The 25,934-nt window shown below is 45.1% G+C and overlaps 1 protein-coding gene across 3 annotated transcripts in view; it reads left to right on the forward strand.

The window, feature by feature from the left end:
- Nucleotides 1–6,454: 6,454 nt before the first annotated feature.
- The window catches only part of MINDY3 (MINDY lysine 48 deubiquitinase 3), a 256,241-nt gene continuing 236,761 nt past the window's right edge, over nucleotides 6,455–25,934 (forward strand). The window contains exon 1 of one of the 3 annotated variants that reach the window (XM_085631243.1): nucleotides 6,455–6,555. The gene's annotated coding sequence lies outside the window, so the exon portion shown is untranslated. Of the gene's footprint in view, nucleotides 6,696–25,934 lie in introns of all 3 variants that reach the window. The other 2 variants (XM_085631242.1, XM_085631241.1) reach the window with 2 other exon arrangements.

Consider the following 25,934-nt stretch of genomic DNA (forward strand, 5'->3'; position numbering starts at 1 on the left):
CTACTGTAAGGGAAACACCCCACATCAAAGGGATTACAGTAGATCAAAGCTCCTACCCCCTGAGACCCGGCCAGTTGCACACACCCCGGGAATTAGCGGAATTCCCTGCTGCGCGATAGCCATCTCCCACTGCGGGAAGGGTGGGAACTTCTACTGTATCTATGTGTGGGATCGGATCTGAACCGGGGCTCCAGGGGATATTCCCCCGTACTTCAAAAGAATCTCAAGAATGTACTATGTGTAATAAAGCAATAAACCAGTGTATAAGAGACCAGGTCTCAGAGATGCGGTTAGAGCACCTCGTGACGATACCTTGCTGTCTGATCTGATGTGTTCTGCTCCGACGGAATAAAACCTTGTTTCCTGCCTTCCAGTCTCCGGCGCCTGCCTCTTTTATTGGTAAATTATCGAGTGGTATGAGAGGCGATTATCGCCGGGCAAATACTTGGAAGGTTATCGACTGAAACTGCCGCTACCATTTAACAAGGGAGCGAAGGAGTCTGACGGAGGTGGAGAGGGAGGAAGTTCCATGCTTTGGCCGTGAGGAGGGAGAAGGAATGCCCTCCTGTCTTGCTTTGATCTGAGTTACCGCTGCGAGGGAGAGCTGGGCCCAGCGGAGGGAGCGCTGGGGAGCATGGACCGTGAGGCAGTGGTTCAGGTTGGTGGGTCCTGTGTTGCGGAGGCCCTTGTGTGCGTGGGTGAGGAGCTTGAAGGTGATCCTCTTCTCGACTGGGAGACAGTGTAGGGTTCATAGGTGCAGGCTGATGTGGCTGTGGCGAGGTAGGTTGAGGACAAGTCTGGCGGCTGCGTTCTGGACTTTCCGGAGTTTGCGTGTGAGGTACTTTTGATCCCGGCATAGAGTGCGTTGATGCAGTCCATTCTGCTAGTGATGAAGGCGTGTGTGATCATTTTCCTGTGTTCGGGGGATCCACTTGAAGGTCTTGCAGAGGAGGGTGGGAAAGTAGGAGTAGATGATGGCGTTGATCTGGCAGTCCATTTTGAGTTCGGCGTCCAGGATGATTCCGAGGTCGCGTGCGTGGTCCATGGGAGCGGGGGAGGTCCGAGGGCATGGGGCCACCAGGTGTCATTCCAGGCGTCGGGGTGTGGGCCCATGAGGAGTACCTCGGTTTTGTCCGTGTTGAGTTGAAGGCAGCTGTTTTTCATCCACCTGGCGACGGCTTCCATTCCGACTTGAAAATTGCGTTTGGTGATGTTGGGTTAGTTGGATAGGGAGAGGATGAGTTGTGTGTCGTCAGCATATGATGTGATGTTGAGTCCGTGTTCTCTGACACACAACTTGAATTACTCTTTATAACTTAATCATGGTTGGGAGATGATATGGCTCCATCCTTGCAAGAAGCCGTTCCTCTAGGCTATGAAATTATCACGCAAAATCGTATAGGCAAAAGAGGAGGTAGCCGAACTGTTGTGTCCAAGCAAATATTAAACATCACTAAAGCTGACACCGTCTCCATACAAAGTTGTGAGGCCCTCTTCAACAAATGTAACCCTACACTATCTTCCTCCTGTAACTTCCTGCTCCTTTACAGACCTCCACCTAGCAATGCAACATTGCCAGACACACTTCTAGACACAGTTCAAACCTTATAACACTACACTCCTACCTTTGCATTCTGAGTGACCTAAACATTTGGTTTGACAAACCCAATATGCCATATCCAAAAACAATCATCACTGGCCTACGTACACTGAACCTACATCTGATCGTCCACAAACCCACACACATCACTGGACACATCATAGATGTCATTTTTGCAAATACAGAACTAGTTAACTTTCCAATAATGACTCCAGTCACATGGTCAGACCACCATTTGCATGCTTTCTAAAATACAACAACACAAAGCAACATGCCTAAAACCACCTAACCTGCATCCACCTATCAACCATGGAACAAACTCAACTTTGAACACTTAGAAACACAGCTAACGCCCAGTACAGATCTAGACACAATAAATTCCATTCAAAAACAATATTAGTGGCTACAGGAAGCTTTTAATATCCCAATACCACTAAGAACGACACAACAGAACAAAAGAAAACAGGCACCTTGGAGAAATATAGAGATAAAAGAGCAAATTAGAAAACTACAATGTACCTGGCTCAAAACAAACACCAACCAAGACAAACTTCACCTACAGACACTTAACAGATTATACAAGTCAGCTATCAAAAAGGATAATAAAACATACCATTCAGACAGAATTCAAAATGCTGAATGTGCAAATAAAGAATTCTATAAAATTCTAAAGAATTTCGTCAACTAAATTGCCTAGGAGGAGCTCATCCCATTACTTAAGGTTTCACAGACAAACTGGGAAATCATTACACCACCAAAGCAGACTCGTTGGACTCCTATTTAAAACAGAGAAAAACCACCAGCACCAACCCTTTACCAAAAAAACAATCCAAGAGTACGCTAACCCAACCTCTCCATTCTTTCCAACAAATTTCACACGATGAATTTAAGCACCTGGTTCAAGCAAGCAGGCCTGCCGGCATTCCTTCTGGCCCGAGTCCACCATAAACCTTCAAGAAAATTCTTCTAACTACCTCTGCTGCCACACCAGTAAGAAGAATCATCAACAATTCCTTAACTACGGGAATATTTCCAGAACAACTTAAAAAGTCATACATATGCCCATTACTACAGAAAACAAACCCGGACCCGCTTAACCCTGACAACTACAGACCGATTACAAATGGACCTTTCTCTTCAAACTGATAGAAAGAGCAGCATTTGCCCAGATGTCACAATTTATTTAAGATATTTTCATACTTTCAGACTTCCAAACAGGATTCCTTCCAGGAAGAGGCACAGAATCTGCCCTTGTTACCATCTAGGATGATTTTAAGAACACGGTTGACTGGAATTGGGATGCAGCACCATTTCTCTTGGATCTCTCAGCTGCCTGTGACATGGTTTACCATGACACTCTAATAAAAAGAATCTATGAAGCCGGCAAAGAGGGGAACTACTCTGGACTGATTCTCATCCTGTCTTCACAAAAGAACTAATGTCATTCATGCCCCCCCTTTCTCTTCCAAACCATACTTCACAAAAGCAGGGGTCCCTCAAGGCTCTATCCTGTCACCCATGCTTTTCAATATTTACATAAAGTCCTTACTAGCACTGAACAATCAATTTCACCTCACATGCTATAACTATGCAGATGACACACAAATACTCCTTAAACTGGAAAGCCCCAAAGACATTGGAATCTCACCAATTTTCATTTGTCTCAGAGCCGATGGATCAATGGATGACTTAGAGCCATATAAAATTGAATGCTTCCAAAGCGGAAATCCTCATGTGCGGCAATAGAAAGAATTATGACTCACTTGCTGCATGGCCTGATGATCTGGGAACACCACCCGAAGTATCATAGGAAGTAAGACACCTCGGAATTACTATGGACTCCAACCTATCAATGAATGCCCAAGTGAACAAACTAGCAAGATCATGCTTTGTTACTATATTAACTCTGTGATGCATCTTCCCCTACCTGGGATTTCCCCACAAGGTCCAAGCTACTATCTCTCCTGTTCTGTCAAAACTCGAGTATGCCAATAGCCTCTACCACGGATCACCTTTAACAACTATGAAAAGACTCCAACTGATTCAGAGCTCTGCTGCCAGACTACTCTTACATATAAAGCCAGAATCCCACATCTCCCCTGCCTTGAAAGCCCTACAGTGGTTACCAGTTGCCAGAAGATCCACATTCAAGCTGCTCTGTATCACCCACAAATCAATACATAGAACAGGAGCACTCTTTATCAGGAATGAAATCACCAAATCCATTCAACGAAGGAACGACCACTCCAGATTGGCACCTCACCTCAAAATCCCACCATACAAGAGAAAAAAACATAGGTGGCGCAACCTTCTCTGTTCAAGCAGTCAAACTATGGAACTTTTTAACCCCAAACATAAGATCCACAGATAACTATCTTATCTTCAGAAGACTACTCATGACTTGGCTCTTCCCCACATAACCACCATACTCAAACATAAATAACAGCATTATCACTGTGTATATAAGCATTTATTTGGACTATAGATGTGTAACTACATATGTGTATTGCTTTGTATAAATGTGTATAATAATTATATTTTAAAATGTATAGATATTCATTAGCTCTACCTAGCAACTGTACACATTACTTATAGTTATATTATTCTGTTTAACATATATATAGGTGACTGCATAAGTATGTAAACATTTTATCATAAATATTTATCTACAATTGCTTCACCACTGAATTACAGACAAAAAAAGAAAATGTAAAAATAAATTACAGCAACACTTGAAAGTCTGATTTTCTTGAACAACTTAAATCTACACATATTACCGTCCTTATAAGTTATAATATATACCTTCCATGTACTTATGTATCTTTATATGTATTACTTTGCCTCTAATTCAGCATCTCCAATGCACTACCCTATATCTCACCCTATACCTCTTGCAATATATCCTCTACCTCCACTCTGTCTCATCTCAAACCTCATTCTACTACTCTCTCCAATGCACTACCCTATTTCGCACCCTATTTCAACTTTCTGACTCATCTCAAGCCTCATTCTACTACTCTTTCCAATGCACTATCCTATTTCTCACCCTATACCTCTCTCAATATATCCTCTACCTCCACTCTCTCACTCATCCCAAACCCCATTACACTACTATGACCCCCGAAATTACCCTTTCTAAACTCTTTCCTCCTCTACCCATCCTTGCATCATCTCATACCTCTTTTACAAATCCGATCTCCGGAACATGCCTTTCTAAACCCTTCCCTCTGACTCTTCCCTCTCCAACTCCCCATTACAAATCACAAACCTCCTCCTACTGCTATGAAATTCAAAACAAAAAATTCTAGACCCTTCCCTCTTCTGTCCCCCCACTATCCCTTTTCAATCCAAATAACAGACTAACATGCCCACTGCTCAAATTAATTTTATATGTCCCTATACTAATCACCACTAATCCTTTTTGGGTTCCGGAGTAGCGTGCTACTTGCCGAAAAGAGCTTCAACACCTCATCAGGGGTAGCAAGCGCTATATAAATACAAACCCTTCCATCTTCTATCCCTCCACTATCCTTTTCAAACCAAATAACAGACTAACATGTCCACAGCTCAAATTAATTTCATATTTCACTATACTAATTCACCTCTAATCCTTTTTGGGTTCCGGAGTAGTGTGGTGCTCGCCTAAAAAGCGCTTTGACGTCTTGTCAGGGGTAGTAAGCGCTATATAAATGCAGTTACAATACAATACAATCCATCCATTTACACATTCATCTATTCAAGCACCCATCCATCCATATATGTATCCAAGCACACATTGTCCATGCATCTACCCATCCATGCATCCAGCAGGATCCATCCATCCACCCTGAACTGTCTATCATCCAAGCACCCATCTATCTATTCTTATATTTATCTATCTTTACATCTAAGATCCGCCCATTCGTCCATCATTCCATCCTCCCACAAAGATTCTTCCCTTTATGAGTATTCATTCCTTTCACCTGTCCTGGCCATCCATCCGAACCTCCATCTGTCCATCCATCCATTCATCCATGCAAGCACCGATGTCCATCCATTTATCTAGCAATCCATCCATTCATCAAGATCCATCCTCTGATCTATCCATCCTCCTCACTAATGTAACCATCGATCTACCTCAAACAATAATAATTGAAACGTCAAGGTACTCAATTGAAATGAAAATTTGATATGTAAGTAAAAAACGTAGTCATTATCGAGAGGAAAATGGTTTAAAAAAATGCAAAACCATAATAAGAGCCAGACTAAAAAAATAGCTCAGGCAACAAGCTACAGCTTTTCAAAAATGCCCTACAATGTTACTGTGTACTATTAAAATATCCGATTGTTGCATCCGGTGCTTAATAACCTTCGACGCTGTACTGAAAGCCAGTTCTGATACTTACATCACGTAGCTAGCTGCATTATGAAGAAGGCAGTAAAAAGTAAAATAAATGTGTCAAAATTACGGGCAAATGCTGTCTGCTATCAATCAGATCAAAATGGACAACGGACATCAGGCACAAATAACGGACAGTCCATGAAATGTATGGACAGTCCGTGAAATTTACGGACAGATGGAGAAACTATTAGGCAAGTCTGAAATTATTTTACTCTGCGCTGTTCTTGTGATTTTTCTCCCCGTTAATGTTGAGAGTGAATCTACATATAAAACAACATGTCCCAGAATGCAATGCGTGGTAGGCAAGAAAAACAGTTGGAAGCGGCTTCAAAATAAACATTTAATTTACTGTACCAATCAAACATTCAGATGTTGTACTTTTCCCATTTAGCATTCCTGTGCCCAGAATGACTTTGTTTTCTGCATCAATTCGACTACAAAAACGAAAGCTGGGCGACAACCATGATTCCTACGCACTTCCAGTGGCGCCGGAAGTTACGTCACCTGCAAAGCCTTTTGTTTTGGTGCACCTGCAAGAGTGAGATGGTGGAGAGCCATTGTGGTCTTTTGAAGTGTGGGTATGGCGTTTCTCGTGCTTTTCGTTTTCTGCAAGCAGACATACCTTGAGTGCGTGGTTGGGAAAATATTTTATAAGCTAAGCACGCGGAGATCAGATGAGATCGGATTCTCATCTCTGCCTGGAGGACGAGTCGGGTAATAATTGATTTCTGTTTTTGGATGGCGATTTTTCTTGGCTTCTGCTGTCCGTTTGAGGGAGATTTTTTTTCAAGTTCTCCACGGGACACAAACAAACACGCAGAAAATGAAAAGGGACGCTTAATGGCACAAACTGTCATTTTGTAAAAATGTTAAATGAGTCGTATATTTAACTTACATGCGTAATTTCTCGCTGGGGCGATCAGAACTCGCTGCTGTGTAGTGTAACTAATTTTTTTGATTTATAATAAGTCACTGAGCACTTTATTTTCTTTTGAATTAATGGCTTGAAGTAGATGTGGGTGGTGCTGTTGTTGCTCTAGCGGATGTGCGATGTCCTAGACAGGCAAAATAAATATTTCCTTTCTGACTGGACTGAACAATCTAGTATTTGTAAAAGGCAACAGGAAGTTACATTTTATTCAGAGGGTTTAAAATAGATGAGCTAGTTCTGGTGATGTTTTGGTTAGTTTACCTGTAGGGGATGGGATAAAAAGGGAAGCAAGCAAGTTCTGGGCAGATTCCACACCAATGCGCCCTTTTACTGAACACTGTTGATTTCATTCTTAGTAAACACTTAGATGTGTGTGAGTACACGTCGCAACACAGTAGACAGCAGTGAATTTAGGACTGTATAAAAGGTAGTGGTAGGTGTGGAAATTCTACCTGGGATCGGGTTAACAGCGAAATCTTGCTTGTCCTCTCACTGCGTATGCTGGCTAATTATCTACAGCGCTGGGAGTCCGTTACTGGTGTATAATGTGCTAGATCCAAAAACATCTGTCAATACTACTGCATATGCTGTATATGCGCGGGCACATGCGTTAAGGTGAATTTGAGTTTATGCAAGGGGTTCTGGCCAGACCAAAGAACCCCATGCATTCTGAACTTGGTGCACAACGGCTGTACTTGCATTCTAGTACACAGTGCGACCAAAAATTGGCACTAGTAAAGATTGTGGAGTTGTTTGTACAGTACAGAAGTGTAAAATAGTGTATGCATGCTAGTGCATACTCGAGAAGAAGTACATGTTTCCAGTGTCTTGTTGTGAGTACCGTGTGTGTGTATCTATTAGCGTGCATGTGTTTGTTTCAGAGTTGTGGTGAAATGTGTTGGAACAATAGCAGTGTTTTAGGCATAACATTTTGGGGGTTTTGATTTTCAAGAAAGGAGAGAGGCTAGACTGTTGTGCAGGGACATCTTAAGGATTTTTTGGGGGGCCCTGGCCAAACATAATTTAGGGGCTCTGCTCGGAACAACTCTGAATTTATTATCCATTTTCAGCTCATTCACACCCTCAAGCAACTGGGTTCATTACTGACAAACAACCCTCTGTGTTGGTTGACAAAGCTTTAAGGGGACCCCAGTCCTCAGGGGGCCTCCGTTCAGTGCAAAGCCTTCAAATATTTGAGATATTGGATGCCTGGGGGGCCCTTTTCATATTGCGCTAGAGTCCTCATCATTTGTTTTGTGTTATGCCACTGTCTGGGCCTGCCCTGAGAGGTTAATGATGGAGCCCCTAGAATGGTGGGGGACCTGGACCAGAGCCCACTTTGCCCATGCCTTAAAATGTCTCTGCTGTTGTGGAGGGCCATATAATGCACGGGTATGGGTGAGAATCAAGTGTTGGCGAAATTAAGAAAACCAGTATGTGCGGCCTGACAAAAGGTTCTTGTTTGTGAGCTCTGCATGCTTCCAAATAACACAACCTTTTCCACAAAATTTAAGCAAGAGTCAGTCATATCGTAAGGTGGTAAATTTGTTTTCTGAATTAGCCATGTTAAGAGTTTCAAAGAAAGTAACTGATGAGTATAAGAGACACCCAGTAAAATGCATTACAGATTGCTGCTGTAAACTGTCACTTACTTGGCAGGCGCATTACAAATTCCTATTCCGACTTTCATTAATTGTAATTGTATTTACATACCGTTTGCTATTCCTGATGAGGCGTTGAAGGGACAGTTTTGTAAAAAAATGTGCATTACTTATGGTCTGGGTATTACTAAATTCTATATATAGGAAGAACCATTTTATCTTCCACTGTGTGTACTGCAAGTATAAAATGATGACTTGCATATTCAGTCCTTTTTGTCACAGGCTGTGCCCTCGTAGCACTAAAAACACACAAATCTAGAGCAGACGCACCCAAACAGACCTTGAGATCGTCATTGAATCAGGACGTCGCACTGGGAAGCAGTGCCACCCTGAAGCCCATGAACAACTTAGTTCCTCATGTCCATTCAAACTTGTCGCCCATTACAACTAAACAACACAAAGCCTCTGGAACCAGTGGGTAATAATGACACTAACTCAACTGATATCGAACATCATTTTAGCCTAAGGCGTGAACAAGACCAATGCTCCTCCAAAAGCATTTTTATGATTAATGTACCCAAAGTCCAGTCCTATGCAAAATACGAAGATAATAACTCTTTGATTAATAAATCAATCCACTGGATTCGGAACTTTAGGAGGTGCATGTCTGTCGTCAAGGACGACACTCTCTGGGCAAAACGATAATCCAGCTGCTATTCTCTAACGGATTCCATTGAATTGCATCTAAGAGATGAGATGAGGCAAGATCATGCTCCCCTTCAACCACCAACATACAGATGAAATATAATCCCCTTGTAATACCCCAGTTCCAAGTTCACAAAAGGCAAGGCCTCTTGATGGGGTCTGATTCATCCCTGGCCTCGAGCGATTGACTGATATGCCAAGACTATGCAGTATGCATGGCTCCATGCTACCCAGTTAAGGCCGAACCTCTAGCCTTTGAGGCCCACAAGACCGGGGATCCTCCTCATTTTTTGCCACTCATGCTACAGCCCCCTAGCCTTGAGACTCTTGACACAATGCAGCCCACTACTGGTATTCCATCAAGGGCAAGCCTAGATCTGCAAGAAAACTGTATACACCTTCGCATGAGCTGTGCAACAGAGGACCATTATCCAGTTGCACTGACTTGGAAGAACCGATATCCAAACTGCGTATATTAACTTGGAATGTGGCAGGGCTAAAATCCAAGGTGGCACTCCCTCATTGGATACAGTATATAGAACAATTTGATATCTGTATCCTATAGGAAACGTGGGCCACCACACCTGTTTTTATCCTTGGATATGTCACTCTAAGACGCCACTAGACCAGGCCGACCGACAGGGGGCTGATGATCTGGGTTAAGATTGATTTACAATGTACCACGAGAGAGATCAAGACCAATAGTTCCAACATTCTTGCGACCAACCTTAGTGGTAGAAACGGCAGGGCGGCGGATATATATAATTTCTATGCTCGTGGTGTCAAGGCGGGCTCCAGCTCACCAACTCTTCAAGCATTGGAAGGCTGTCTTGAGTAAAGAGAGTCATTATCTCCTCTAATAATAGCAGGAGATTTCAATACCACCTTTGAACCATTGGACACTGAAGACATAACTGACAGCGACCAGGTAGATGAGCTGTGGCATGTCCCTCCCCTTGATTTACCACCAATTAAAAAATGGACATAAACTGCCTTGCAGCTCCGAGCCGTAACCCTTGTGTATGGGCTTTGGGCAGCCAACGGTCACACCAAATCTGACAAGATGAGGGCCAACACCTTCAACAGAACTGCTAATATGAGCCGAATCGACTACATATTGATGTGGCCTGGAGTATTGGATATGGTAGTTGGGTCGACTATAGATAGTGACCATAACCCTCTCGAGCTTGCCATGACCACTCTTTGGACCATGAACCTCAGCAGCTCTGGTACAAAGCTATCGTCCAAGGAGGTATGCCCTACAAATGACAACAGGTGCCTTAAATGTGCACGCATAGCTATTGATACTAACAAGCTAGAAGTCATAAAGCAAACATTTATGGATAGCATTTGGTAACTCCATAATAGGCTAGAGCAGCGGTACAAGCTTGCAACATTTACAGCCATTCACATGTCTTTTTTTTTACTCCGCTAGCTTCCCACTTCAGCCTGCCGAGTTCTCATCGTAAGAAGCCATCCGCCAATTTCCGATTTTCCTGGTTCAATAAAAAATGTAGGACGCTACGAACAGTTTTCTCAGCTGCGATTAAAGCAAATAAAGTAGCAGATATATGACTGGCTAGGAGATCCTATAAGAAGGTGCAGGCAGAAGCAAAAAAGAAGTGGGCAGAGAGCTGCTGGCTACAAATTCACAATGCCTGCCAATGGCAAAATTCACTGCAGTTCTGGTTGCTGGTCATTAGGGGTGATGTTGACAGACCTAGACCACCAACTAATAATATTGCACAGGCTGCCTAGTTTGATAATTTTTCTGCAGTATATTCGGCATCAGGAGTGACGGTCACTGAAGGCTCCATCGAAGAATACACCCGCATTCAGTCCAACAGCGATTTATTCACCTCAGCTGATATAACACCAAGCATCAATTCTATAGTTAAAAACAAATCTGCGGGTCCTGATGGTGTACCTGGAGACGTCTTTCTCACCGACATTCCCAATTGGTCCAACTACATCCGGACACTAGCGAATGGAATTGCTGCTTGGGCCCCGATACCCCCCGTCGTTGAAATGAGCTGAGGTTATTCCGGTTTTCGAGAAGGAGGATCGTTTGCTGCCCTCCAATTATAGGCCGACCAGCCTAATTGATGGTGCACAGAAGGTCTTCCCCCGTGCTCTTCTCACCAAAATCACTGACTGGTTTGAGGAGAACAACATACTATCCCCCTTCCAAACGGTATTCAGGAGGAAAATCAGCATCCTTGATCAGGTCTTTTGTTTCACCTTGTTGGCCTGGAAGACTGCCATTAGAACAGGGCAGTCTCCCCACTGCCTTTATTGACCTAAAGTCAGCCTTCAACCTTATACCCATGCCCAAACTTTGGCATGTCTGGCTTGATCTGGGGCTTCCAACTGACATCTTGGTGCTTCTAATCCGCTTGCATGAGGATAACTATGCAAGGGTTCGCTGGGGGGGGGATCCAGGGCAGTTGTCGGATTCAATCAAAGTAGTCAGAGGGGTACGGCAGGGCTGCGTCCTAGCCCCCACCCTATTTTTGCTCTCATTAATGGAGTGGTGAAACATCTAGTGGAAGTCCATGCAGATGCCCCCTCAATGGGGAGTGTAAAAATAACAACTTTACTGTTCGCGGACAACGCGCTATTAGTTTCCAAGACCCCCAGTGGCCTCCAATTTTTTCTTGATCGCTTTGTGGAATGAGAGGACTGGAAGTTAAAACCTCAACATCAACTCATGCTGATGAACCCCCACAAATTGTCAGAGGCAAACTGCTTTTGAGGACGACTCCCTTGGAGAGAGTGGACACTTGATTATTTGGGTGTAACCCTCACAGAGGAAATGTCCTTGAAACAACATTTCTGGAAGCAAATCCTTCAGCAGGGGAAAACCACAGAGGCGCTGATTAAGGAACACAGGGGCGCTGATTAAGGAACACAGGGCATCTTAAACGTGACCGATTGCAGCTCCTCTCCAGATATATGATCAGAAGGTGGTAGGTTCAGCTCTTCATGGGGCTAAAATCTGGGGATTTGACAATCTAGAGGGCCTTCTCCGTACTGAAAACAAATTTCTAAGATCGCTTTGCTCTCTCCCCCAGAGTACCCCGCTTCTTCCAATAAGATTAGATATGAGTAGAACTACTATAGTGGACAAAGCGAGGCTACGCCCCTTCTTTTTTGGCTGCGTTTAAAACAAACACCCAAGCTTATCCACTACGCAGTCGCTCTTGAAGCCCTCAAGCTTGATCGTTTAAAAAAACATTGAGTCACTGCTTTCCTCCCTAGGCCTGGGGAATCTGTGGACAGAGTCCGACACCAGTCTACTGCCCAGCAGAGAATACGTTAAGGCGTTAAGGCCCACTATTGGAATTGGGTGGCACAGACAGTTTTTTTGGGGGGGGGGGGGGGCAGTACAACCAAGCGTGAAAAAAGAAACTCCTTAACGGTTGTGATTGACCATCAAGCAATGTTCCTGCACATTAATCTCGATTTTACATACTAATAGGAATCTTCAGGATATAACACATTTTACATAGGGGTATCGCTTCGCGATCATTTATGGATTCACTCTGAGCCTACGACAACAGATATTGATGTAATGGTTCCCAAATATCTTTGGGTTTGGAAGACGATGGAAGTTCTTCAGCGTAGATTTCGAGATTTTCTTTGCAATACACCATGTCTTTAATCCAGTGATCAGCACGGGGGACCCAGAGTGCTCTCCCATTTTAGTGCTATTCGCTGTTTAGCCAGCAATAAAGCAATTCTTACAAATTTCCCTAACATCCCTTTGATCTGTGGCACATAACTTAGTAAACAAATCAGAGGTTTACATTGCAACTGAATGCCTGATATAGCATGCATACGTTCCACCACTTTATTGTTAGAGTTTTCTATAGCGCGGACCAGATCCAGGGTATGGTATCGGAGCGCTTTACAATGGGGGCACAGTGCGAATAAAACAATTGGCAAAATATAGCACACATCAGCAAATTTTACAAAGTTTGGAGGGTCGCTGGTGAGAGAGTATTCTGAGCAACGGGTCATGAGCAGCGAGGGTGTCCTTGGAGGGATAGAAGAGGCAAGTTTAAGGGTGTAGACCTGGAATGGTCTGTGTGATAGTATACGGAAGGAATTTACACATAAGGAATGATTTTGCTTCTTTTTTGAACAGAGGAGATTTTTCTGATGTAGGGAGGAAGCGAATTCCATATTCTAGGTGCTGCGCCGGAAAATGCTCTGTTAGAGGTTTTTTCTTGTTGCAACGAGAGGGTTTCAAGAGTAAATTATCAACGCTCCTAGAATGTCTGGTTCCTCTCGATAGGGTACATTTTTGGGATGGGTACTGGTGAGTATTGTGGTGGAGCACTTTGTGAGTGATGCATGCCATTTTTAGGTGGATTCGACCTTCATAAGGTAGCCAGTTGAGTGCTTTCATGTGTGACGATATATGGTCAAATTCTTAGATCATGTAAGGAGTCTTGCTGCGGTGTTGAGACAGCCTTTTAAAGGGGTGGGTGAGATTTTGGGAAGCCCCGCGAGGGTGGTGCATCCGTACTCCAGCCTTGAGATGACTAAGGACTGAACTGCAGTTTTGAGGTCCGGGTTCTCGAAAGGTTTCATTTTCCTAAGACAGCGGAGGTGAAAGCGTGCATTTTTAGCTAACAGGTTGATGTGTGTTTGCATTTTAAGGTTCTTATCTAGTGTAATTCCAAGTGATTTGGTGGAGTCCACCAGAGTTGGCGTGCAGTTCAGTGCAGTGATCAGCTTGGTCCATTTCTTTGTCTCCTGAAGTTATTTGTGGTTGGGGGGGGGGGGGGGGGGGGGGATTAGAAGAAATTCTGTTTTTTCCGAGTTTAGTTTGAGGAAGTTGGACGTTAGCCAGTGGACAGTCTTTTCGAGTGCCAGGTTCATCGTCTTTGTTTTCAATGGAGGCGATCTTGATGTAAAGTTGATTGTCACTTCTTCCCAGTACTTAGAGACGATCAGACAGCTCCACGCCAGGTGCCAAAAGTCTGCATCAGGTTGGCCACACCGTTTACAATTGTTCGAGTCTCGAAGACCGAACTTGTATAGCTTAGAGGTGTGGGATAGATTTGGTGGATGTACTTCAAATGAATGATTCTCAGATTACCATTGGGTGTAAGTTTGCTGGTCAGTGTGCAAATGTGTTCCTACTCCGGTGACGTCAAGGGAGGAGCCAGCCTATCATTCCAGTGAGCTAAGCTTCTGTCCGCGTCCCTCACTTTTTCATCCCTCTCCGCCTTGTTTAATTTGGTAAGCAGTTGGCGCCTCGAGCGCTACCAGTAAGAGCTGGAGAGAATGTAGGGAGGGTGGTTCAGCAGGAAACGTCGTGTAGTGTGTTTTGGCTGTGAGTTTCAGGCGATGCACAGTGAATTGAAATAGTGGTGATTGGTTGGTGATATATTGGAGCTCTTCGGCGGTGATAATAGTCCCGTCAGGATAGAGATCCTGCATACAGTCGATACTGCTGCTTTAAGCGAGCGCATCAGACCCTCCTCCTGTGTCACCGAGAGTTACGCATGATGTGCTAGTGGTAGGTCCGGGGCATATATTGGGAGTTTATTCGCGAGTCTACTCCTGGCGTGCCAAGCGGCAGTTGTAGCGTCTATGGTGTTGATTTCTGTCTTTGGTGTGCCTTCCACAGCGACATGCGGTGTAAAGGTGTGAGGCTGATACCAATAGTACACATACTGCGCCTGAGTGCAAAGATAGTAGATATAGAGGTCTGGCGCGCAAAACCCTCCCTTTGCATAGTCCAATGTAAGTATGTTCCAACCTACTCTAGCTTGCTTGCCCCCCCCTCCCCCATATCAATCGGAGCAATAGGGTTCACAGTGTTAAAAAAAAAAAAAATTGTGATCATTTTATAGGAATGTTGCTGAAAAGATATAGACACCGCGGCAGGACTATCATCTTGATAATAGTGATGCGATCCGCCAGGGACAGCGGCAGTGACGTCCACCTGTCTACTTGGTGCTCTAATGCCACACAGGCCCTACCATAATTCTCTCTCATAACAATCTCTAGGTCTCCATGCACCCACACACCTAGGTATTTAACCGGTTCTTTTGACCATAACAGTGGGTATTCCATAGTTGGGGGGTCGGTTATCGATGTGAAGGATATTATCACTGATTTGTCCCAATTGATTGTGAGACCAGAGAACAAACTGAAACGGATATATTCCCGCTGGACGGAGGACAAATATATTTTTGGCTCACAAACAAAAAGCACTAAGTCATCAGCATAGAGGGATATGCCAGCGGGGTGATGCATAAAATGTAGTGCTGACTCCCTATGCCACTGCCAAATCACACACTCCAAAGGTTCCAGCGTGAGGGCAAATAAGAGTGATAAAAGAGGACAGCCCTGTCGGATACCTCTCTCAATCCGGAATGGCTCGGAGGTAAGACACCCCCCCCCCCCCCCACGTGCATTCGCTCCGATGGGTCGGAGTACAGAAGATGCACGCAGCCCAGAAATACGCCCGGAAACCCCATGCTTTGTATGATGTGAAACATATATCTCCACTTAATAGAGTTGAATGCTTTGGCTGCATCCAACATAACTGCAACCGCAGGAAGATCAGGCTCCAACACGTGAAACATGGCAAAAATGGTTCTTAAGTTATGGGACATAGATCATTCCGGTATAAAGCTGGATTGATCTGGCAGCATGAGACCAGGCATTAAAGGTTGGAGCTTGGTAGCTAAAATGTTAGCAAGTGTTTTCGCATCTAAATTGATCAGTGACAGAGGGCGGTATGAGTCACAAATATAAGGTGACTTATCTTTAAGTAGTGTGATAATCAGGCCTGCCAGAGGGAAGGTGGTAATATACCGGTCTCATGGGCCTCCGCATACATCTCTAGGAAATAGGGCGCTAACAGATCAATGTACGCTTTATAGAATTTGGCTGTGAGGCCATCCAGCCCCGGAGCCTTTTTATTGGGCAGGGAGAGTATCACAGCCTTAATATCGGAAGCGTCGATCGGTTGGCTAAGATACTCACGGTGACCATCAGCGAGCCAGGCACAAGCAATGTCGGAGAGATACTCGTCAAGAGCAGTACTGTTTATGCTTCCACGTGATGTATACATGGTCGCATAGCAGTCCCTGAATTGGTCCGCTATATCTTGAGGTGTGAAACGTTACCCCGCCTCCCTCCCCAGTGCATCCACGGTTTTGGTAATATGGTGATGTTAATCTCGGAATTTGAGTCTGTTAGCCAGCTACGGGCCCGGTCGACCCCCTTCGCTATAGACCCTGGCGACATGTCACCGTGAAAAATAACGTGTTTCAGTTTCAGCCAGTGTGTTGTATTCCAGGAACAGCTCATGTATAGGAGGAGCCAGTGTGGAGCTGCATGGTGTGGTTGTGTATTCTTTTTCTAAGTCTTCCAGTGCCTTCTCTGTCTTGGAGAGTTGCCCCCTGATATCTTGCAGAAAGCCTGTTGTGCTAATGCAGACCCCTCTCAGGGTCACCTTAAAGGCTTCCCACAAGGTAGCCACACTATTGACTGAACCCACATTCAACTCAAAGTATTGCGCAGTCCTAAGAGTCATCATAGGTAGGGTCCAACAGGGCTTCAGCGCGGAAACGCCAGGTGAATTGGCGGTGCGTATTGGGAAGGATAGTAAGGAACAGCCTCAATGGATTATGATCGGCTAATGTGCGTGGGAGAGGAGCAACATCCGGGACCCATTCGTTTGCCATTTCACCTAAAAGCCAATAGCCCAAGCGGGACCAACTATTGTGTGCTGGTGTGGCGTGTGTATCCCCTCTTGTTTCGGCATTGCGTAGCCACGACACATCCACCAAACCCAGTTCCAGCATGGCATCCCGTACACATTGAGCAACCTTGTCAGTACGTGCGCCTTGTGGATTTGATTTGTCTCTGTTGGTGTCCAGGTGTGCATTTAGACCCCCCCCCCCCCCCCCCCCCCCCACACACACACAGAGAATGGCTGCATCAGGCCAAGTGCGTAAAATACTGAGCATTCCATGAATACCTGTGGGTCGTCAATCACGGGTCCATATACATTAACAATAGAAATCAGTGACATCGCCCATCATCATCTGAATAGGTTTTGATTGGTGTAAATGGCATACCGCTCTTTACCAGGATTAGAACCCCCCTCTCCCCCCCAGCATATGTCGAATACGATGAGGCTAATTTATATCCATTCCATTTAAGTGCAATCCTGGCCTCTGTTGACTTGGTCAGGTTCGTCTCCTGTAGGAGAGCAATCTGAACTCCATGTCTATCTAGATAAGCAAACACTTGTCAGATCTTTTTAGGGGAGTTTAGCCCTCGGATGTTCCATGTCGAGCAGGTGGATCTATCGCCTATAACCAAAGATGACAACACTGAGCAGAGTCGGAGTGCGAATCAAAGAATGTGCGGTTATAATAGTATGTAAGCATCGTAGCCAGTATGTTGGTGCAATCACAGTAAACAATGCCCACTGAAGAACATTAAAACCCCCACCCTCTTTAGCAGTCCCAGTTTGCCAAAGCCATACCCCAGAAGCACAACATACCCCAACATAAAAAAAGAAATGCAGAACGTGATATGGTATGCACTCATTGGGGGAGGCCGTGGCACACCTATCTCCCAGATTAATTAGGGAGATGGCCGCCATCTATAAACTTATACTCCCTTGAGCAAACATCTAGCTTCAAAACCAGAAACCTGTAGTGGCATAATTAACAATGCTAATGGAGCTGCGTTACACACATGGTATCACCAAAAGCGGTGCACAGATAAGAATACAGTTGCAGAGGCACAGCCAGTGACGTCAGATAACCACGATAATAACATTCTCTAATCCAGCAAAATATAAGTGCTCTGACGTAGTGCTAGGCATAAAAGTGACCATAGCACCCCTGAGCGTACTGGGCCACTCAACAGCAGCCAACAGAACTGGAGTCGAAGTCACCTGCCAGACGTATCGGTCCTCCTTGTCCGACGCAGCAGGTGAAGCTCGTTTCTTGCGGCGGAGCTCTTTGGCAAAGTCCATGGCCTGCTTAGGATTAGTGAATATCTTGGCCCTGTCGTCCGTGCCAATCCGAAGGCAAGCTGGGTAGAGCATGACGTATTGAATGTTTTCATTTATCAATAGCTTTTTCACATGCTGAAATTCCTTCCGTGCTGCCCGAACGGTGGCAGTAAAGTCGGGGTAGAAGGATAATGTATGGCCTTGGTAGGCAATGGTACCTCTGACGGGATATGCAGAGCGCCGCATTTTGGTCCCTGAAATTCAATAACCAGTCGATGATCGGCCCCCAGCGGGGCACCCGGCGTCGGGTTCTCCACTTATGTTTCCAATCTGCCTACATTTGTGGACTCTGGCAGACCTATTATGCGAACATTGTTGAGCTGTGAGTGCGCTTCAAGGTCCTCATTTGTAGCCCGGATGACTGCCAGAATCTTTTCCATGTCAGTGGTCTTGGCGGTAACTTGCTGTAGACCGTCTTCAGCATTAGAAATGCGCTGTTCCGCCTCGTCAATCCTAGCCACCTGCTTGTCCAGTTTAGCATTGATGTGGTCCATGCGGCCATTGAGGGCCTCAATTTTACCATCTATGGACTGCAGGCTAGCCTGGTTGGCGGACAGATTTTTTTTTTTTCAGAGCGGATGGTGGTTCAGAAGTGGTGTCAAGCTCCTAGTCTGAAGCAGCATTGTCTGGCGGTTTCCCTGACTTGGCAATTCAAACGTAAGGCGTGACTGATTCTTGTTTGCTTTACCCATGGTAGTAGGGCTGAGATGGCACCAGCGCTTGAGAAATGCAGTAATGTCCCACGAGCAGGTTACACGGCGTACTCAGCAGGCACCTTGCGTACCGAGATTCAGGGGGAAGCAGGGCGAGCTACTGTGCGCCACTAGATATTTATGCTTGTGCGATTCACCTATACCCTGGCAGCAGGGGGTAAAGTAATATCTGCCACACACAAGCGGCGGGTTCCAGCGATCAGAGCGGACGGTTGGGCCCTGACCTTGAAGCCAGTGTAGAGATAAATGTTAGACTGATGTGTATGCAATTCGGCCCAAGTACTGCAGCGTGATGTCGCAGAGCCCCCTCCGTGTACCGCAGTGTGTATCCGGCGGGCAACACTTGAGGGGGGGACGTCGCGGCCAGCTATATGGTCGAGGGATTCAATCTGCCAGGTCACACAGCGAAGTGGGGGGCAGAGTCACACACACCTGCACACTCCAGGTACTCACTGCGGATAAGCCTGGGTCCACTCCGCCTCGGGCGCGCACCCCCTCCCTCCCGCAGTCGGCAATGCTAGTCCAATCACAGTCCACTCGAGCAGGGGCACACTGTCCGCAACGGCCTCACCAGAGAGTCGGGAGCGGCTGATCACCAGAAAGAGGTGGGTCCCGGCTCGGCAGCGTGCCCACGTCTGCACAGGGCCTCACCGCGGCCTCAGCCCTCGCTTCGCAGCAGTGTTTCTCCAGAATCGCTATTCCACGGTGGACACCGTCCGGAGTCCAAGATGTGCGCTCAGATCGATTACCAAGCGGGGCAGGCAGGAAGCCACCCGAGCTGCAGGCAGGGGCAGTGAGCCAGGCCCAGCTCTGTGCGCACCCTGCCGCCCGCCAGGGGCCGGTCGCCGGTCACCCACAGCGAGTCACTCCAGGCAGGTATGGAGAGGCGGGCCCCCGTTCATGCCAGCAGCCCCAGCCGCCGAGAGCCAGTGCAGTCACCCTTGAGAGCCAAGGTGTTGCTAGGGAAGCGCCCGGAGCCCCAGCTGTGGCCGCTGTCGCTCACGCGGCCGCCATGTTGCTCTGAGGTCTGTGCGTCGGCGCTCGTTTCACTCGACCTGTGGGGGCCCCAGACACAGCCGGACAGCACAAATCATTGTGTAGCGGTTATAGATGAGCCGCCCTACAAAATTTGGCTTGGATGCAGCCCAGGGAGCAGGGTATTGTGCGGATAGTGGCGGTGGCCGGCAGAGCTGCACTACGGTGCAGCCATTTTGCCGTGTGCCCTCTAGCGCCCCCCTGGGTGGCACAGACAGTTGTCTCTCACAGAATAGGAGGCCACCTTAAATTAGAATTTCTGGAGTTTAAGCTATTACGTGTGTATGAGGAGTACATGGAGGTCATCACCATCCTGCATGACAAAGTTATGTATTCAATTCTGATTCTGCTCTCTCCGAAATCGTTCACAGCGGCATGGCAGCGGGGATCCTTGGTTGCATCACGCTGCTGCCCATGTTGCCCAGGGATTGATGAGATGATTAAGCACTCTTTTTTTTGCTTGCCCAATATATAAATCCCCGAGACGTAAACGGCTAGCCCCTGTTTGCAGGCAGCTGGGTATTTTATGCCACCAAGAAGCACTGCTTATTTTAAAAACCGACTCCAGGCCACCAGTAGTCTGTGCAGTGGTCAAATTCTCTCCCCCCCCCCCCCCGTCCCCCCCACCACCACCACCTCTGGGCCCCATCGACGATGCTACAGGTGGCTGACCGTAGAGAGCACTGGAATGGAGTACCCCGCCTTTACAGTCCTACGCTGTTTCTATGGCCCACTTTCCATCACCCAAAGGCAAAGCAGCATTTCAGAAAGAAAATGAGTGAGGCAGTACTATGCTATTTGAATCCTTTTCCTCTTTTCTGTTGTACTTAAAATGCTAGTTTCCTTTGCAGCTTCCATCACCTCTGATACGCAGCCTACATCTCTCCGGGATGTACTTTAGTGAAACATTCGCTATTTGTTAGGAATATGGCGATCCACACTTCCATGGTGTTGATGGTGCTGCTAAAGTTTAAAAAGAAGAAAAAAAGGTGAGACCAGTTCATAGGTCTAGTATATTCATCCCAGTTTGGTCAAGGAGATTAATCAAGGCACTAGATCTGCAGGTTTGTTAACATTTTTGAGGTAAAAGGTGCCCAAGCTTACAAGGAAGGGAGTGGGACCATATCACAGTTCTCTCTTTTTTCAAATACATCTACTTTTACCTCTAGTGCTTTTTCCTGAGGTGTGTATATAGTGAATCTGTGTTGAAACTTACTAATATTTCTTTCTCGACTTGTATTCTGTGCTTTTAAATTTGTTTAAGTTTTATGGAATGTCTGGTATAGACCTTAGTCAATGGTACAAAAGATGTATTGGTAAAAATCTATATACTGTGAGAGGATATCTAATTGTTAACCCATCCAAATCTTTTCGGTCTGCCCTGGGAATGAGTAAGTTTTTATGTATTTTAGTCAAAATAGATATTACTGGAAAGTAGGGGTTTTTTTTGTTTAGAAATTCTCACTCTTTATTACCACGCTATCCCTGTTGTAAGCCTTCTTTTGTAGTAGAGACTTTAACTCTTTAGATCCATTGTGGCCTCTTGGCCAATTTTGCGGTAATGCACGGGATTCTCTAGTTGTCTTCTTATTTCAGAATCATAAGCCTCACAGTCCATTATTACACTCAATCTACCTTTATTGACTGGCTTTATAATGATGAACGCTTTTTTTTGTAAGGGCATCTAATGTTTCTTTCCACTAGAGGAAATATTGGGACGGAAGTAGTTTTTTTTGTTGATGTACTGTTATTAGAATTTTTTCCTCAAACCTAATCCCTTGATGGGGCATGTGTATGGTTGCTGGGCAAAAAGTGGGTATATTCCGTAGTTATGTCTCGAGTGTCTACAACTTGTTTTCAGCAAAGTATATTTTTCATCTAATTGTACATAATAACTGCATTATCTCAATTTTGTTGTCAACTGGATCAAGGAGTACTGAAGGCACAAATGAGAGGCTTTTTGTTCATTACAGTTTCTACCAGGTCTGTCAATATTTGTTGAGCGAGATTATAGATCGTAATTGTGTCCTGATTCACCATCAGTGCATTCTCTGTCTTGTTCCTGTACTGGATTGGTCTAGTTATTGTAAACGTCCGTGCTGGTGCACTCTTGATTCTGAGAATTTAATGAAACTGTGTCTTGATCGCACCTGAAACTGAAATCTAGAGGTATTCGAAGTGTTTGCAAAATTCTTCTTAGGGATTTTTTTCGTTGTCATAGTTTTTTTTGTATCTTTCTAAAGCTTAGTAGTGTTTGAATTGGTTGTTAACGCTCTCAATTCTGTGATTTGCTTTTTCCTCTTCAAGCAGTTTCCTGGCAGCCTGGATACTTGTATTTCCTAGTATTTGTATTTCTAATGCCTAAAAATTGATGCTTCCTGCATTTCCTTCCTAGCTTGAGGGACCTCAAGTGTCTCCTTTTGCTTTGCAGTAAGACTTGGCACCTCTACTGCTTTCAGGTACTGCTTGTCTGCTTATTTGTGTTCATGTGAATGGTAATATAGACCGGACATGTATGCCTGAAACATGTAATTGATGCCTTCCTATTTCACTATTACTAACCCACCACTGTCACCTTTACGCAGTATGTCACATCTCTTGGACTTGCATAGAGTATGCAGGCCAGCATCTTGCCTGCTTTATCGCCATCCCTATGGATGCTAGTCCCACCTACTAATACTTGTTCACTGGTCTAGCCTCCCACTCTTTCAACTCCCTCTTTTAGCCTGCAAGCTCTGCAACTCCTCTTTCATATTCTTCATCTTTCTCCAACTGCCATGGGAACCCCTCACCCGATGTCCCTGATCACCAACTTTATTACCTCCAATTCCAGCTCCCTTGAAGTCCTTGAGTCCCATTTAGTGGTGGAATATAACTGTATCTAGCTACAGAGCTTGGACCTAAAACCAGTGTCACCTTTAAGCCTCATACATGGACCTTTTGTACACAACATGCCCCAGCTGTACACTAATCACAGTAAGTGGGGGTGAGTAGACGATCCTGCCTTGGTACTCACATTCACCACATCTGTCCTCCCAACACTATCTCACCCAAAAATTATCCAGCAAACTATGGGAACCCCGGGAAACGGAGAAGAACGAGTAGACCCAAGTCCCTTGGTGTAGGTCCTTCCAGATATCTATATTGTAGCATTCTTAGAGGTGTGGTTCAAAGTTTGATCTCTTACACTATTAAAATCTGATATCCAAAAGACTGTTGTTCTTTTACATGGACAATGGAATCCTTGACTGTGGGGAAGAAAGAAGTACCAACAGTAAGCCACACACATTCAAAAACCTGATATTCTGCCCACCTAACATTCTACACGCATGGACATATCTACCCTTGCAGACCTTCACTCTTTATAAAAAAAAAAGTTATTTAATCTAGATAAAAGGGTAACACAGAGACCATCCCGGTTGCAGCGACAATGTGGTATGTCTTCAGGTAGGAACATAACCTGAGTATTTATTAGTAACCATTAAGCTCGCTCAAATTCCAAGTTAATAGTGATATTGATAATGCATGGTACTATGCATTCATAATCGGTACCTTTGAGTGATCTTGAACACTCCACACATTACCATACATAGCTACACACCTTCCATAAACTAATCCAACTAATCAATGATTACAAGCAATAATTACTCTGGCCACACTTAGAGTATTACATAGATGATAGCCTATCGGCAAAACTGTAGTGTTATGCAGTTCTACAGCACCTCCTGCCTCATGGCTCCAGAGTCCATTCCCAGTTTAAATCCCGCTGAGGTCTCACTCTTCATTCCCATTAGCGCCATCTGCACGGGATCCACAGAACTGCCACCCAGAGGAAACAAGGGCCCAGTCTCCTAAGCACATACATTGTCAGCCTGCCTATGTGTGGTCACAGGGCCCGCTCTCCCAACTTCCTCAACCACAGTTCCAGAGAAGGACACCACCACCACTGACACATGAGCCATATGTGACTTTTTCTGGCTCTGCTGCACTTTAACCATGTTGAAGCTCACCCTTGAACATGCCTATTGTTTTGCACTGTGGCTGACATCTTAACATTCAGGCTGAACAGCCGGCCGTGCTCGCCATCCTTGACTTTCCAAGATGAAAGTAGAGTTGGCTCATCACAAGGAGGGCACCATCAGATTAAAAAAAAAACTCTGTTTTTAAGTTTGGTGGCCACAAAAAGATCATGTGAAAAATATGATGGCTACTGCTCTTCCAAAGCAGATTTAGTATGGGACAACTGCATTGTGTTCTAACCGGAATCATCTTTTCAAGGTCTAAGACTAAATATTTTTCTGGTCTCCTCGTTAAGGAATAGTATTTTAGGGTGTTGTTGACCTCACTGTGGAATACACTACCAAACCAACTGGGTCCAGTCAGGCTTGGCTCTACCCTGGGTAGTTGTGGCTTCTAATAGTTGGCTTAAACAAAGGAACAAGTGTAAAGCATTTAGAAGTCCTGAAAAAGAATGAGAAATTCACGCCACAGGAGAGAAATCCAACACCAATTTATAACCAGCATTGGCATAGCCAATAGGTCTCGCATTTATACGAGTTTGAGCTATTGGCATTGTAAGTGACTATGCCTTTTATTTATGTTTTGGTTTTAAAAATATAAATAAAAGGCATTGTCATTTTCAATGCAAATAGCTTAAACTCTTGCAAAAGTCCAGGTGCAAGTAAGGACTGGGGAGGAGGGGAGACGACTTGCTAGAACATGCACTCTCATGGAGCACAACATCAATAAAATGTAAATTATCTCCCAAAGCCTTCACTGTGCTGTATAATGGCTATCACTTGTAGATGGGAGAATATTATTACTAGCGATCACTTGAGCTGAATCCTTTCTTGTACATATGACTGCAGAGTGGCCCAAGTAAACCTGCTTATATACTCTAGTTTGGGAAGAAGAGAAATAGATCGACCCCCTCCACTTGTCTCTTTGACACCGATTGCAACTTAATAAGGCACTTGCCACCTGTGCTGTTGTAAAAAATTATGTAACACACTTGGAAAAGCAAACCGTGTGCTGGAAGCAGTACAAACCTGGAGTTCTTATCAGAGAGGGCAGGTAGGTACCTGTCTGAATAACATGCTTGTCCATGAATTCGGACACAACAGATGCCCAGAGGATTGCGGTCCTTCCTGTACAAAGAATTCAAGTTTTTACTCGCGACATGGAGGCACCTATTTCAAAATACTCACATTTTCTTTACTTAGTAGAAACACACACCGTAATAAAGACCGATGCGGCACAATGACTTGCAGTGTCAGGTGTAAAAACCCATACATGTGGCGATATAAACGAGCAATAGACTATGCAAAAAAGATTAATGCACTCTTATAGCGATATAACAAATGGAAAACACCTATAACGTGAAAAAGAAAAGATGAATGACTAATTAATACGGGCGTATATTACTAACAGCCACACACACCTGTAAAATGCACACAAAAAAACAGTCCAAACAATTTGGCAAGTACAGGATATCGCAGAACTTCAAGGATGTGAGGATTAAGGGGAGTTACCTGCTGTTACTGTGCAATAAAGAAGCAAACAATAGGCAGCTCAGTGTGATGTTGTATAAGCACACATCACACCGCTGTGCTATCTTTGAAAGTCTATGGCTCCGAGTGTGCCGATTACGGTTATTTGGGTTAAGGCTTTGGGAAGGTGTACCGCTCCCCGCTCTCGAGGCAGTTCACCTGTGATGTCCGTGCCCAGGGGTAGGTTTCTGTGCCTTCCTGCCTTTGCTGCACTCTGCCATTGCTAGAGTGAAGGCTCGCATTCCGAGTGGGGGGGAGGGAGGGCTCCTAATGCGAAGCGGGAGGGGGGGGAGTAAATTAACTTCAAGACGTATACCACGGTGTGCAAAAGAAATAGAGAGGGGGCTCTTAATGCGAA

This window comes from Triturus cristatus, chromosome 10, assembly GCF_964204655.1.
Source record: "Triturus cristatus chromosome 10, aTriCri1.1, whole genome shotgun sequence".
Lineage (NCBI taxonomy): Eukaryota > Metazoa > Chordata > Amphibia > Caudata > Salamandridae > Triturus > Triturus cristatus.